Here is a 17592-nt window from a genome sequence, read left to right as displayed (position 1 = left end):
GACGCCTTACTATACTATGACGTTTTTTATGACATTTTGAGGTCAAAAAAAATGTTGACTTTTTTTGGCCGAAAAAAACGGCTTACTATACTATGACGTTTTTTATGACATTTTGAGGTCAAAAAAAATTTCGACTTTTTTTGGCCGAAAAAAACGCCTTACTATACGATGACGTTTTTTATGACATTTTGAGGTCAAAAAAAAAATTGACATTTTTTGGCCGATTTTGACGCCTCACTATACTATGACGTTTTTTATGACATTTTGAGGTCAAAAAATTTTTTGACTTTTTTTGGCCGATTTTGACGCCTTACTATACTATGACGTTTTTTATGACATTTTGTGGTTAAAAAAATTTTGACTTTTTTTGGCCGATTTTGACGCCTTACTATACTATGACGTTTTTTATGACATTTTGAGGTCAAAAAAAATTTTGACTTTTTTTGACCGAAAAAAAAAACGCCTTACTATACTATGACGTTTTTTATGACATTTTGAGGTCAAAAAAATTTTTGACTTTTTTTGGCCGAAAAAAACGCCTTACTATACTATGACGTTTTTTATGACATTTTGAGGTTAAAAAAATTTTGACTTTTTTTGGCTGATTTTGACGCCTTACTATACTATGACGTTTTTTATGACATTTTGAGGTCAAAAAAAATTTCGACTTTTTGTGGCCGAAAAAAACGCCTTACTATACTATGACGTTTTTTATGACAATTTGAGGTTAAAAAATTTTTTGACTTTTTTTGGCAGATTTTGACGCCTTACTATACTATGACGTTTTTTATGACATTTTGAGGTCAAAAAAAATTTTGACTTTTTTTGGCCGAAAAAAACGGCTTACTATACTATGACGTTTTTTATGACATTTTGAGGTCAAAAAAAATTTCGACTTTTTTTGGCCGAAAAAAACGCCTTACTATACGATGACGGTTTTTATGACATTTTGAGGTCAAAAAAAAAATTGACATTTTTTGGCCGATTTTGACGCCTTACTATACTATGACGTTTTTTATGACATTTTGAGGTCAAAAAAATTTTTGACTTTTTTTGACCGAAAAAAACGCCTTACTATACTATGACGTTTTTTATGACATTTTGAGGTCAAAAAAAATTTTGACTTTTTTTGGCCGAAAAAAAAACGCCTTACTATACTATGACGTTTTTTATGACATTTTGAGGTCAAAAAATTTTTTGACTTTTTTTGGCCGATTTTGACGCCTTACTAAACTATTACGTTTTTTATGACATTTTGAGGTCAAAAAAAATTGTGACTTTTTTTGGCTGAAAAAAACGCCTTACTGTACTATGACGTTTTTTATGACATTTTGAGGTCAAAAAAATTTTTGACTTTTTTGGCCGATTTTGACACCTTACTATACTATGACGTTTTTTATAACATTTTGAGGTTAAAAAATTTTTGACTTTTTTTGGCCGAAAAAAAAACGCCTTACTATACTATGACGTTTTTTATGACATTTTGAGGTCAAAAAAAAAATTGACATTTTTTGGCCGAAAAAAACGCCTTACTAAACTATGACGTTTTTTATGACATTTTGAGGTTAAAAAATTTTGACTTTTTTTGGCCGAAAAAAACGCCTTACTATACTATGACGTTTTTTATGACATTTTGAGGTCAAAAAAAATTGTGACTTTTTTTGGCCGATTTTGACGCCTTACTATACTATGACGTTTTTTGTGACATTTTGAGGTCAAAAAAAATTTTGACTTTTTTTGGCCGATTTTGACGCCTTACTATACTATGACGTTTTTTATGACATTTTGAGGTCCAAAAAAATTTTGACTTTTTTTGGCCGAAAAAAACGCCTTACTATACTATGACGTTTTTTGTGACATTTTGAGGTCAAAAAAAATTTTGACTTTTTTTGGCCGAAAAAAACGCCTTACTATACTATGACGTTTTTTATGACATTTTGAGGTCAAAATTTTTTTTGACTTTTTTTGGCCGATTTTGACACCTTACTATACTATGACGTTTTTTATGACATTTTGAGGTCAAAAAAATTTTGACTTTTTTTGGCCGATTTTGACACCTTATTATACTATGACGTTTTTTGTGACATTTTGAGGTCAAAAAAAATGTTGACTTTTTTTGGCCGATTTTGACGCCTTACTATACTATGACGTTTTTTATGACATTTTGAGGTCAAAAAAAATTTTGACTTTTTTTGGCCGATTTTGACGCCTTACTATACTATGACGTTTTTTATGACATTTTGAGGTCCAAAAAAATTTTGACTTTTTTTGGCCGAAAAAAACGCCTTACTATACTATGATGTTTTTTGTGACATTTTGAGGTCAAAAAAAATTTTGACTTTTTTTGGCCGAAAAAAACGCCTTACTATACTATGACGTTTTTTATGACATTTTGAGGTCAAAAAAAAAATTGACATTTTTTGGCCGAAAAAAACGCCTTACTATACTATGACGTTTTTTATGACATTTTGAGGTCAAAAAAAATTTTGACTTTTTTTGGCCGATTTTGACACCTTATTATACTATGACGTTTTTTATGACATTTTGAGGTCCAAAAAAATTTTGACTTTTTTTGGCCGAAAAAAACGCCTTACTATACTATGACGTTTTTTTATGACATTTTGAGGTCAAAAAAAAAAATTGTCATTTTTTGGCCGATTTTGACGCCTTACTATACTCTGATGTTTTTTATGACATTTTGAGGTCAAAAAAAATTTTGACTTTTTTTGGCCGAAAAAAACGCCTTACTATACTATGACGTTTTTTGTGACATTTTGAGGTCAAAAAAAATTGTGACTTTTTTTGGCTGAAAAAAAACGCCTTACTATACTATGACGTTTTTTTATGACATTTTGAGGTCCAAAAAAATTTTGACTTTTTTTGGCCGAAAAAAAAACGCCTTACTATACTATGACGTTTTTTGTGACATTTTGAGGTCAAAAAAAATTTTGACTTTTTTTGGCCGATTTTGACGCCTTACTATACTATGACGTTTTTTGTGACATTTTGAGGTCAAAAAAAATTTTGACTTTTTTTGGCCGATTTTGACGCCTTACTATACTATGATGTTTTTTGTGACATTTTGAGGTCAAAAAAAAATTTGACTTTTTTTGGCCGATTTTGACGCCTTACTATACTATGACGTTTTTTGTGACATTTTGAGGTCAAAAAAAATTTTGACTTTTTTTGGCCGATTTTGACGCCTTACTATACTATGACGTTTTTTGTGACATTTTGAGGTCAAAAAAAATTTTGACTTTTTTTGGCCGATTTTGACGCCTTACTATACTATGACGTTTTTTATGACATTTTGAGGTCAAAAAAAATTGTGACTTTTTTGGCCGATTTTGACGCCTTACTATACTATGACGTTTTTTGTGACATTTTGAGGTCAAAAAAAAATTTGTGATTTTTTGGCCGATTTTGACGCCTTACTATACTATGACGTTTTTTATGACATTTTGAGGTCAAAAAAAATTTTGACTTTTTTTGGCCGAAAAAAACGCCTTACTATACTATGACGTTTTTTTTATGACATTTTGAGGTCAAAAAAAATTGTGACTTTTTTTGGCCGAAAAAAACGCCTTACTATACTATGACGTTTTTTATGACATTTTGAGGTCAAAAATTTTTTTGACTTTTTTTGTCCGATTTTGACGCCTTACTATACTATGACGTTTTTTATGACATTTTGAGGTCAAAAAAAATTGTGACTTTTTTTGGCCGAAAAAAAAAACGCCTTACTGTACTATGACGTTTTTTGTGACATTTTGAGGTCAAAAAAATTTTTGACTTTTTTTGGCCGAAAAAAACGCCTTACTATACTATGACGTTTTTTGTGACATTTTGAGGTCAAAAAAAAATTTGTGATTTTTTTGGCCGATTTTGACGCCTTACTATACTATGACGTTTTTTATGACATTTTTAGGTAAAAAAAATTTTTGACTTTTTTTGGCCGAAAAAAACGCCTTACTATACTATGACGTTTTTTGTGACATTTTGAGGTCAAAAAAAAATTTGTGATTTTTTTGGCCGATTTTGACGCCTTACTATACTATGACGTTTTTTATGACATTTTGAGGTCAAAAAAAATTTTGACTTTTTTTGGCCGAAAAAAACGCCTTACTATACTATGACGTTTTTTATGACATTTTGAGGTCAAAAAAAATTTCGACTTTTTTTGGCCGAAAAAAACGCCTTACTATACGATGACGTTTTTTATGACATTTTGAGGTCAAAAAAAAAATTGACATTTTTTGGCCGATTTTGACGCCTTACTATACTATGACGTTTTTTATGACATTTTGAGGTCAAAAAATTTTTTGACTTTTTTTGGCCGATTTTGACGCCTTACTATACTATGACGTTTTTTATGACATTTTGTGGTTAAAAAAATTTTGACTTTTTTTGGCCGATTTTGACGCCTTACTATACTATGACGTTTTTTATGACATTTTGAGGTCAAAAAAAATTTTGACTTTTTTTGACCGAAAAAAAAAACGCCTTACTATACTATGACGTTTTTTATGACATTTTGAGGTCAAAAAAATTTTTGACTTTTTTTGGCCGAAAAAAACGCCTTACTGTACTATGACGTTTTTTGTGACATTTTGAGGTCAAAAAAATTTTTGACTTTTTTTGGCCGAAAAAAACGCCTTACTATACTATGACGTTTTTTATGACATTTTGAGGTTAAAAAAATTTTGACTTTTTTTGGCTGATTTTGACGCCTTACTATACTATGACGTTTTTTATGACATTTTGAGGTCAAAAAAAATTTCGACTTTTTGTGGCCGAAAAAAACGCCTTACTATACTATGACGTTTTTTATGACAATTTGAGGTTAAAAAAATTTTTGACTTTTTTTGGCAGATTTTGACGCCTTACTATACTATTACGTTTTTTATGACATTTTGAGGTCAAAAAAATTTTTGACTTTTTTTGGCCGAAAAAATCGGCTTACTACACTATGACGTTTTTTTATGACATTTTGAGGTCAAAAAAAATTTCGACTTTTTTTGGCCGAAAAAAACGCCTTACTATACGATGACCGTTTTTCTGACATTTTGAGGTCAAAAAAAAAATTGACATTTTTTGGCCGATTTTGACGCCTTACTATACTATGACGTTTTTTATGACATTTTGAGGTCAAAAAAATTTTTGACTTTTTTTGACCGAAAAAAACGCCTTACTATACTATGACGTTTTTTATGACATTTTGAGGTCAAAAAAAATTTTGACTTTTTTTGGCCGAAAAAAAAACGCCTTACTATACTATGACGTTTTTTATGACATTTTGAGGTCAAAAAATTTTTTGACTTTTTTTGGCCGATTTTGACGCCTTACTAAACTATGACGTTTTTTATGACATTTTGTGGTTAAAAAAATTTTGACTTTTTTTGCCCGAAAAAAACGCCTTACTATACTATGACGTTTTTTTGTGACATTTTGAGGTCAAAAAAAATTTTGTGATTTTTTGGCCGATTTTGACGCCTTACTATACTATTACGTTTTTTATGACATTTTGAGGTCAAAAAAAATTGTGACTTTTTTTGGCTGAAAAAAACGCCTTACTGTACTATGACGTTTTTTATGACATTTTGAGGTCAAAAAAATTTTTGACTTTTTTGGCCGATTTTGACACCTTACTATACTATGACGTTTTTTATAACATTTTGAGGTTAAAAAATTTTTGACTTTTTTTGGCCGAAAAAAAACGCCTTACTATACTATGACGTTTTTTATGACATTTTGAGGTCAAAAAAAAAATTGACATTTTTTGGCCCAAAAAAACGCCTTACTATACTATGACGTTTTTTATGACATTTTGAGGTTAAAAAATTTTGACTTTTTTTGGCCGAAAAAAACGCCTTACTATACTATGACGTTTTTTATGACATTTTGAGGTCAAAAAAAATTGTGACTTTTTTTGGCCGATTTTGACGCCTTACTATACTATGACGTTTTTTGTGACATTTTGAGGTCAAAAAAAATTTTGACTTTTTTTGGCCGATTTTGACGCCTTACTATACTATGACGTTTTTTATGACATTTTGAGGTCCAAAAAAATTTTGACTTTTTTTGGCCGAAAAAAACGCCTTACTATACTATGACGTTTTTTGTGACATTTTGAGGTCAAAAAAAATTTTGACTTTTTTTGGCCGAAAAAAACGCCTTACTATACTATGACGTTTTTTATGACATTTTGAGGTCAAAATTTTTTTTGACTTTTTTTTGGCCGATTTTGACACCTTACTATACTATGACGTTTTTTATGACATTTGGAGGTCAAAAAAATTTTGACTTTTTTTGGCCGATTTTGACACCTTATTATACTATGACGTTTTTTGTGACATTTTGAGGTCAAAAAAAATGTTGACTTTTTTTGGCCGATTTTGACGCCTTACTATACTATGACGTTTTTTATGACATTTTGAGGTCAAAAAAAATTTTGACTTTTTTTGGCCGAAAAAAACGCCTTACTATACTATGACGTTTTTTGTGACATTTTGAGGTCAAAAAAAAATTTGTGATTTTTTGGCCGATTTTGACGCCTTACTATACTATGACGTTTTTTATGACATTTTGAGGTCAAAAAAATTTTTGACTTTTTTTGGCCGAAAAAAACGCCTTACTATACTATGACGTTTTTTTATGACATTTTGAGGTCAAAAAAAATTTTGACTTTTTTTGGCTGAAAAAAAACGCCTTACTATACTATGACGTTTTTTATGACATTTTGAGGTCAAAAAATTTTTTGACTTTTTTTGTCCGATTTTGACTCCTTACTATACTATGACGTTTTTTATGACATTTTGAGGTCAAAAAAATTTTTGACTTTTTTTGGCCGATTTTGACGCCTTACTATACTATGACGTTTTTTATGACATTTTGAGGTCAAAAAAATTTTTTGACTTTTTTTGGCCGAAAAAAACGCCTTACTATACTATGACGTTTTTTATGACATTTTGAGGTCAAAAAAAAAATTGACATTTTTTGGCCGAAAAAAACGCCTTACTATACTATGACGTTTTTTATGACATTTTGAGGTCAAAAAAAAAATTGACATTTTTTGGCCGATTTTGACGCCTTACTATACTATGATGTTTTTTATGACATTTTGAGGTAAAAAAAAAAATTGACATTTTTTGCCCGAAAAAAACGCCTTACTATACTATGACATTTTATGACATTTTGAGGTCAAAAAAAATTTTGACTTTTTTTGTCTGAAAAAAAACGCCTTACTATACTATGACGTTTTTTATGACATTTTGAGGTCAAAAAATTGTTTGACTTTTTTTGGCCGATTTTGACACCTTACTATACTATGACGTTTTTTATGACATTTTGAGGTCAAAAAAATTTTGACTTTTTTTGGCCGATTTTGACGCCTTACTATACTATGACGTTTTTTATGACATTTTGAGGTCAAAAAAAATTTTGACTTTTTTTGGCCGAAAAAAACGCCTTACTATACTATGACGTTTTTTGTGACATTTTGAGGTAAAAAAAAAAAATTGTCATTTTTTGGCCGATTTTGACGCCTTACTATACTATGATGTTTTTTATGACATTTTGAGGTCAAAAAAATTTTTGACATTTTTTGCCCGAAAAAAACGCCTTACTATACTATGACATTTTATGACATTTTGAGGTCAAAAAAAATTTTGACTTTTTTTGTCTGAAAAAAAACGCCTTACTATACTATGACGTTTTTTATGACATTTTGAGGTCAAAAAATTGTTTGACTTTTTGTGGCCGATTTTGACGCCTTACTATACTATGACGTTTTTTATGACATTTTGAGGTCAAAAAAATTTTTGACTTTTTTTCACCGAAAAAAACGCCTTACTATACTATGACATTTTTTGTGACATTTTGAGGTCAAAAAAAAAAATTGTCATTTTTTGGCCGATTTTGACGCCTTACTATACTATGACTTTTTTTATGACATTTTGAGGTCAAAAAAAATTTTGACTTTTTTTGGCCGAAAAAAAACGCCTTACTATACTATGACGTTTTTTGTGACATTTTGAGGTCAAAAAAAATTGTGACTTTTTTTGGCTGAAAAAAAAAACGCCTTACTATACTATGACGTTTTTTATGACATTTTGAGGTCAAAAATTTTTTTGACTTTTTTTGTCCGATTTTGACGCCTTACTATACTATGACGTTTTTTATGACATTTTGAGGTCAAAAAAAATTGTGACTTTTTTTGGCCGAAAAAAAAAACGCCTTACTATACTATGACGTTTTTTGTGACATTTTGAGGTCAAAAAAAATTTTGACTTTTTTTGGCCGAAAAAAACGCCTTACTATACTATGACGTTTTTTGTGACATTTTGAGGTCAAAAAAAATTTTGACTTTTTTTGGCCGATTTTGACGCCTTACTATACTATGACGTTTTTTATGACATTTTGAGGTCAAAAAAAATTGTGACTTTTTTGGCCGAAAAAAACGCCTTACTATACTATGACGTTTTTTGTGACACTTTGAGGTCAAAAAAAAATTTGTGATTTTTTGGCCGATTTTGACGCCTTACTATACTATGACGTTTTTTATGACATTTTGAGGTCAAAAAAAATTTTGACTTTTTTTGGCCGAAAAAAAAACGCCTTACTATACTATGACGTTTTTTTTATGACATTTTGAGGTCAAAAAAATTTTTGACTTTTTTTGGCCGAAAAAAACGCCTTACTATACTATGACGTTTTTTATGACATTTTGAGGTCAAAAAAAAAATTGACATTTTTTGGCCGATTTTGACGCCTTACTATACTATGATGTTTTTTATGACATTTTGAGGTAAAAAAAAAAATTGACATTTTTTGCCCGAAAAAAACGCCTTACTATACTATGACATTTTATGACATTTTGAGGTCAAAAAAAATTTTGACTTTTTTTGTCTGAAAAAAAACGCCTTACTATACTATGACGTTTTTTATGACATTTTGAGGTCAAAAAATTGTTTGACTTTTTTTGGCCGATTTTGACACCTTACTATACTATGACGTTTTTTATGACATTTTGAGGTCAAAAAAATTTTGACTTTTTTTGGCCGATTTTGACGCCTTACTATACTATGACGTTTTTTATGACATTTTGAGGTCAAAAAAAATTTTGACTTTTTTTGGCCGAAAAAAACGCCTTACTATACTATGACGTTTTTTGTGACATTTTGAGGTAAAAAAAAAAAATTGTCATTTTTTGGCCGATTTTGACGCCTTACTATACTATGATGTTTTTTATGACATTTTGAGGTCAAAAAAATTTTTGACATTTTTTGCCCGAAAAAAACGCCTTACTATACTATGACATTTTATGACATTTTGAGGTCAAAAAAAATTTTGACTTTTTTTGTCTGAAAAAAAACGCCTTACTATACTATGACGTTTTTTATGACATTTTGAGGTCAAAAAATTGTTTGACTTTTTGTGGCCGATTTTGACGCCTTACTATACTATGACGTTTTTTATGACATTTTGAGGTCAAAAAAATTTTTGACTTTTTTTCACCGAAAAAAACGCCTTACTATACTATGACATTTTTTGTGACATTTTGAGGTCAAAAAAAAAAATTGTCATTTTTTGGCCGATTTTGACGCCTTACTATACTATGACTTTTTTTATGACATTTTGAGGTCAAAAAAAATTTTGACTTTTTTTGGCCGAAAAAAAACGCCTTACTATACTATGACGTTTTTTGTGACATTTTGAGGTCAAAAAAAATTGTGACTTTTTTTGGCTGAAAAAAAAAACGCCTTACTATACTATGACGTTTTTTATGACATTTTGAGGTCAAAAATTTTTTTGACTTTTTTTGTCCGATTTTGACGCCTTACTATACTATGACGTTTTTTATGACATTTTGAGGTCAAAAATTTTTTTGACTTTTTTTGTCCGATTTTGACGCCTTACTATACTATGACGTTTTTTATGACATTTTGAGGTCAAAAAAAATTGTGACTTTTTTTGGCCGAAAAAAAAAACGCCTTACTATACTATGACGTTTTTTGTGACATTTTGAGGTCAAAAAAAATTTTGACTTTTTTTGGCCGAAAAAAACGCCTTACTATACTATGACGTTTTTTGTGACATTTTGAGGTCAAAAAAAAATTTGTGATTTTTTTGGCCGATTTTGACGCCTTACTATACTATGACGTTTTTTATGACATTTTTAGGTAAAAAAAAATTTTGACTTTTTTTGGCCGAAAAAAACGCCTTACTATACTATGACGTTTTTTATGACATTTTGAGGTCAAAAAAAAAATTGACATTTTTTGGCCGATTTTGACGCCTTACTATACTATGACGTTTTTTTATGACATTTTGAGGTCAAAAAAAATTGTGACTTTTTTGGCTGAAAAAAACGCCTTACTATACTATGACGTTTTTTATGACATTTTGAGGTAAAAAAAAAAATTGACTTTTTTTGGCCGATTTTGACACCTTACTATACTATGACGTTTTTTATGACATTTTGAGGTCAAAAAAATTTTGACTTTTTTAGGCCGATTTTGACGCCTTACTATACTATGACGTTTTTTATGACATTTTGAGGTCAAAAAAAATTGTGACTTTTTTTGGCCGAAAAAAACGCCTTACTATACTATGACGTTTTTTGTGACATTTTGAGGTCAAAAAAAATTGTGACTTTTTTGGCCGAAAAAAACGCCTTACTATACTATGACGTTTTTTATGACATTTTGAGGTCAAAAAAAATTTCGACTTTTTTTGGCCGAAAAAAACGCCTTACTATACTATGACGTTTTTTGTGACATTTTGAGGTCAAAAAAAAATTTGTGATTTATTGGCCGATTTTGACGCCTTACTATACTATGACGTTTTTTATGACATTTTGAGGTAAAAAAAAATTGTGACTTTTTTTGGCCGATTTTGACGCCTTACTATACTATGACGTTTTTTATGACATTTTGAGGTAAAAAAAAATTGTGACTTTTTTTGGCCGAAAAAAACGCCTTACTATACTATGACGTTTTTTATGACATTTTGAGGTTAAAAAAATTTTGACTTTTTTTGGCCGATTTTGACGCCTTACTATACTATGACGTTTTTTATGACATTTTGAGGTCAAAAAAAATTTTGACTTTTTTTGGCCGAAAAAAACGCCTTACTATACTATGACGTTTTTTGTGACATTTTGAGGTCAAAAAAAAAAATTGACATTTTTTGGCCGATTTTGACGCCTTACTATACTATGATGTTTTTTATGACATTTTGAGGTAAAAAAAAAAATTGACATTTTTTGCCCGAAAAAAACGCCTTACTATACTATGACGCTTTTTATGACATTTTGAGGTCAAAAAAAATTTTGACTTTTTTTGGCCGAAAAAAACGCCTTACTATACTATGACGTTTTTTATGACATTTTGAGGTCAAAAAAAAAATTGACATTTTTTGGCCGATTTTGACGCCTTACTATACTATGACGTTTTTTATGACATTTTGAGGTAAAAAAAAATTGTGACTTTTTTTGGCCGAAAAAAACGCCTTACTATACTATGACGTTTTTTGTGACATTTTGAGGTCAAAAAAAAATTTGTGATTTTTTGGCCGATTTTGACGCCTTACTATACTTTGACGTTTTTTATGACATTTTGAGGTCAAAAAAAATTTTGACTTTTTTTGGCCGAAAAAAACGCCTTACTATACTATGACGTTTTTTTATGACATTTTGAGGTCAAAAAAAAAATTGACATTTTTTGGCCGATTTTGACGCCTTACTATACTATGACGTTTTTTATGACATTTTGAGGTAAAAAAAAAAATTGACATTTTTTGGCCGATTTTGACGCCTTACTATACTATGACGTTTTTTTATGACATTTTGAGGTCAAAAAAAATTGTGACTTTTTTGGCTGAAAAAAACGCCTTACTATACTATGACGTTTTTTATGACATTTTGAGGTAAAAAAAAAAATTGACTTTTTTTGGCCGATTTTGACACCTTACTATACTATGACGTTTTTTATGACATTTTGAGGTCAAAAAAATTTTGACTTTTTTTGGCCGATTTTGACGCCTTACTATACTATGACGTTTTTTATGACATTTTGAGGTCAAAAAAATTTTTGACTTTTTTTGCCCGATTTTGACACCTTACTATACTATGACGTTTTTTATGACATTTTGAGGTCAAAAAAAATTGTGACTTTTTTTGGCCGAAAAAAACGCCTTACTATACTATGACGTTTTTTGTGACATTTTGAGGTCAAAAAAAATTGTGACTTTTTTGGCCGAAAAAAACGCCTTACTATACTATGACGTTTTTTATGACATTTTGAGGTCAAAAAAAAATTTGTGATTTATTGGCCGATTTTGACGCCTTACTATACTATGACGTTTTTTATGACATTTTGAGGTAAAAAAAAATTGTGACTTTTTTTGGCCGATTTTGACGCCTTACTATACTATGACGTTTTTTATGACATTTTGATTTCAAAAAAATTTTTGACTTTTTTTGGCCGATTTTGACGCCTTACTATACTATGACGTTTTTTATGACATTTTGAGGTTAAAAAAATTTTGACTTTTTTTGGCCGAAAAAAACGCCTTACTATACTATGACGTTTTTTATGACATTTTGAGGTCAAAAAATTTTTTGACTTTTTTTGGCCGATTTTGACGCCTTACTATACTATGACGTTTTTTGTGACATTTTGAGGTCAAAAAAAATTTCCACTTTTTGTGGCCGGAAAAAACGCCTTACTATACTATGACGTTTTTTATGACATTTTGAGGTCAAAAAAAAAATTGACATTTTTTGGCCGATTTTGACGCCTTACTATACTATGACGTTTTTTATGACATTTTGAGGTAAAAAAAAATTTTGACTTTTTTTGGCCGATTTTGACGCCTTACTATACTATGACGTTTTTTATGACATTTTGAGGTCAAAAAAAATTTTGACTTTTTTTGGCCGAAAAAAACGCCTTACTATACTATGACGTTTTTTGTGACATTTTGAGGTCAAAAAAAAATTTGTGATTTATTGGCCGATTTTGACGCCTTACTATACTATGACGTTTTTTATGACATTTTTAGGTCAAAAAATTTTTTGACTTTTTTTGCCCGAAAAAAACGCCTTACTATACTATGACGTTTTTTGTGACATTTTGAGGTCAAAAAAAAATTTGTGATTTTTTGGCCGATTTTGACACCTTACTATACTATGACGTTTTTTATGACATTTTGAGGTCAAAAAAAAATTTGTGATTTTTTGGCCGATTTTGACACCTTACTATACTATGACGTTTTTTATGACATTTTGAGGTCAAAAAAATTTTTGACTTTTTTTGGCCGATTTTGACGCCTTACTATACAATGACATTTTTTATGACATTTTGAGGTCAAAAAAAATTTTGACTTTTTTTGGCCGATTTTGACGCCTTACTATACTATGACATTTTTTATGACATTTTGAGGTTAAAAATTTTTTTGACTTTTTTTGGCCGATTTTGACGCCTTACTATACTATGACGTTTTTTGTGACATTTTGAGGTCAAAAAAAAATTTGACATTTTTTGGCCGATTTTGACGCCTTACTATACTATGATGTTTTTTGTGACATTTTGAGGTCAAAAAAATTTTTGACTTTTTTTGGGCGATTTTGACGCCTTACGGCCAAATGACATTTTTTATGACATTTTGAGGTCAAAAAAATTTTTGACTTTTTTTGGGCGATTTTGACGCCTTACGGCCAAATGACATTTTTTATGACATTTTGAGGTAAGAAAAAATGTTTACTTTTTTTTGCTAATTTTGACGCCTTACTATACTATTACGTTTTTTATGACATTTTGAGGTCTTACAAAAATATGACTTTTTTTTCTGCAGAGTGGTTATGGTTACCTGGCATGGAGGTTGAAAACTTTCAAGCGCAACTCTATCGAAGACATCAAGAAATCCAAGTCCTCTTTTCAAGATGGTCCCAAGACTCTTCGCTACATACATTCAATTGTGAGGTAGCTGTCTGGTGATGACTGCAAGGAAGCTATGTCAGTGATGAGGCACTCAGCTGACAAGAAACTTGTCAAAGATAAAATGATGGCAACATTTTAGTTCAAAAAAGTTAAAAAAAAATCTTTTGGTGTACCATATTTCTGTGTAAACACTAGAAAAGTGTCTATATGTGTCCATACTTTTTAGTCTTAAATTAACACTTTTGAAAGTGTGAAATTTTTAACACCCATCTAGAGTTAAAAATTAACACTGGCTAACACTCAATAGTTGATAAAACTTTACACTAGTGTCAGTGTTAAAAAACATTACCAAATTACACTGAACTGCAAAACATTGACACTGATCTAGTGTAATGCAATTAACTCTGATGTGGTGTAGAATGTTGCAGACAACTAATCCCCCTCCTGCCACTATTCCCACAAAACCATGTACCTCACAAACCTACACACAATATAATTTGTACAAAAATATTCAACTTTTATTAAAACAGCTCATAGTACACCAATAAACATGAACATGCTTCAGCATGAAATCACAACACTGTATGGCACAATGTACATTTGTTCAGAGTCATATGCAAACTGTCGATCATAAGGTCTGTGGTACTCAAGATCATCTATACAAACCAGGGTGAAACCATAAGTTTTTTCCTCAATAGTAAATGTATTTAGGTGGCCATCAAAATACAATGTTGAGACTCTGCAGGTCAGACGATAAGCATTGTCATCTCTGACAATTATACTGACAATCCTGTTGAATAAAGGCATCTCATTGTCAACACCAGTGCATAGCTTTTGACCCAGGATGTTGTGGAAACAAAGCAGACCACATCAAAGCTGTCATTCAGCGCTTCACTGCCCTCTGAATTGCTGGCCAAGACTTCACTAATAAAGTCAAACTGCAATCTTTTAAAATAAAAGTTCTCAAAATGAAAAGCCAACTGATTCTGGTGTTTTTTTTACAAGAGTTTTTGTGAGTTTTTGAAGTTCTTCACGGACTGTTGTGAACATTTGAATCAACACTGTAAACCATGTCGAAACTTTAAAAGTCTAAATAACAAAGAACAACTTGAGTGGTGTACCTTGCATATGTAACACATGAACATGTTTCCAGGCAAAGATGTGTTGTTCTTCAAACAGCAGTATGAAGAATTCTTGCTCCGATTTCTTTGACTCGAGGACTTTCCTTCCATACACGGTGGTCTGGATGAATGTGTAGTTGTAGTAAGTTGTGTAGTTGTAGTAAGTTGTACAGTGCCTCGTCATAGGACACAGCAAAAGCAAAATGAGCCTTGAAGAGCTCATCAAAGGCAGCAACACCGGTCTGCGTTGAACAGGGAATGACCTTTTGGTCCGGGACAATGTAGAAATTTTGAATGCTGTTCTGTCTTTCTCCAACACACAGAAGAAAGGGTTGTACAGGCCCAGTGTCTTTGAGGAAGTGCGGCCTGTGAGAGGTGGGTAAAAAAAAAGATTCTGCTGTCTGACACCATATTATACTAATTGACGTTAAATCTGCCACACTTTCATAGCTTTTGGTCGTATATTTTTTTAAATAGTAGAGAACATGAGTAACCTTGCACATTTGAAGCATGAATTGTGTGTAACTGGGTATCATTAGAAATGTCGCAAGAAATACACAGACTCCGCAGTACGGTTAAAGTAATAAAAGAAAAAAAAAGCAGGGTTACTGTGCAAAATAGCCACATCTGCTGCCATATCTGAAGGCCAGAAGTAAGCGGGTCTGACCTATTTGTGTCTGATCGGGAAGGAATAATCCCGAGGACTCCGCTCTGTTAGATTAAATAACTGTTTAGGCTAAATACAGAGCTAAATGCTACAACTGTGGTTAGCGACTGGCAGACTAAAGCTATCCGTGTACGTACTATGCGTAGGCTTAACATGTGCAAGGCTTCTTATACCTTACCGTCTCTTGCTTCTTATGAAGTGACCCGAATGCCGTTAAAAAGCTATCAAAGTGAAGGACTCACCTTTCTCTCCCTCTGTCATCTGCCCACTCCGCTCCTGTTGCAGCCAGTTCACCCTGCAGTTACTATGTGCGTTTCGGTAGTTTTACTTTAAAAGAATAAAAGAACATAGTTCAACTGGTGGCAGTATTTATTCAGCATGCAGAGTATCCTACATTAAATTAGCTAGATAAGCGAGTTCTTGCTAGCGACCAGTCACTTCCACAAAAACTGTTTTCAAATTGAATATACCCAGTAGAGCATATGCACTGTCGAGCAAATGAAATTCGATTAACACTTTATGCCAATATTTGTGTTTATTTCGACCTAAAATTATAAATTTTATCAAATACCCCTTACCGTGGTGATGAGGAAAAATGGCGACAACACACTTCTAGGCGCTTCTTCACAGGAAATGATGGGCATGGTCAAGTTTAACACTCAGATTGTAATTGCGCATGAAACAACCAAAATCTATACTAACACTAGCTCTGCAAGTGTTAGTTTTTATGGATTAAGTGTTATATAGTGCTCATTTCCTTTGGGCATTGTGGGGGAAAAAGTGTACATCTACAGTGTAATAAAAATCAAAGTTTTGTAAATATGCATTCTGAGTTTGCTTTTTCACTGTGAACTCACTACTGAACGTAAAAAACAAAAAGCAAAAAAAAAAACTGGGGCACAATCTGGCATGACAACCTATTGGACAGACTTGCTGAACCTCTTCCTACAGGAACCTTAAGGGTCATTAGGGAGAATTTGGCTCACCTGGTCTGGCTGCAAGACTAAATAAACTTTTGGCAGTCAGCCACTCTCTTTTCATCTCCCCTGTCTTCCACCTTTTAAGTTTGATTGGTTCTGCTTTTGGTTTACTTAAAAAAAGATAAAGGACAAACTTATTTTAAGCTATGGCTTATGTGCTCATGCTTGGTCTTGAGCCTGTTTTAGGCACCAACAAGAACCAGAAATGTCCCTTAACAGAGTTATGTATGACTAGATACCTCTAGAGATAAGAGAGAAAACATGTTGATCACTCAAACTGATCTGAATACGACAGTCACCCTTCTCTGATCAACAAATTTTTTCCAAACTTCTGTTGATCGAGCTGATAAATTTATGGTGGATAAAACATCACACTCACAGAATGTTACAGCTCATGACTTTGAAGTTCAGTCTGGGTTTAATGAGAGCTTGCAGCCAGCGATAAAGCGGAGGCGGGGGGGAGCCCCAAAACGTGTCCAAGATATGAAATCCATATGTTTCCCAGTTTCAAGTAGATTTTGATAGACTACATGCAGATGAAAGATAAAAAAAGAAATCTAAGAGAAAGGTCAAGAGGTTGTTAAGTGCCTACAGGTGTGAAGGATAAGGGCTCAGATCCTGTCTTCATTGAAAGTAAAGTATCAAAGTCAAGTTTTCTCAAATAAAGTTAAGTATGCTCAGTTGGTCTCACAGTATGTGAAGGTGTTAGGGTTGCAGCATCAAGCCTTAAGTAGGAATGGAAGGAATGTCAGAAGGTCAGAGAGAACAACTAACTACCAACTGTTCTGCTGTCAGCTGGAAAACTCAATCAGTTCGTGCTCTTCTGCAACAACACAACTAGAGTCAGAAACAGTGGTGCGTTTTCAAAGATTTGTGAGAAA

The sequence above is a fragment of the Toxotes jaculatrix genome, chromosome 3, assembly GCF_017976425.1.
Source record: "Toxotes jaculatrix isolate fToxJac2 chromosome 3, fToxJac2.pri, whole genome shotgun sequence".
NCBI classification, from domain to species: Eukaryota; Metazoa; Chordata; class Actinopteri; family Toxotidae; genus Toxotes; species Toxotes jaculatrix.
Note: the sequence above shows the minus strand (reverse complement) of the source record.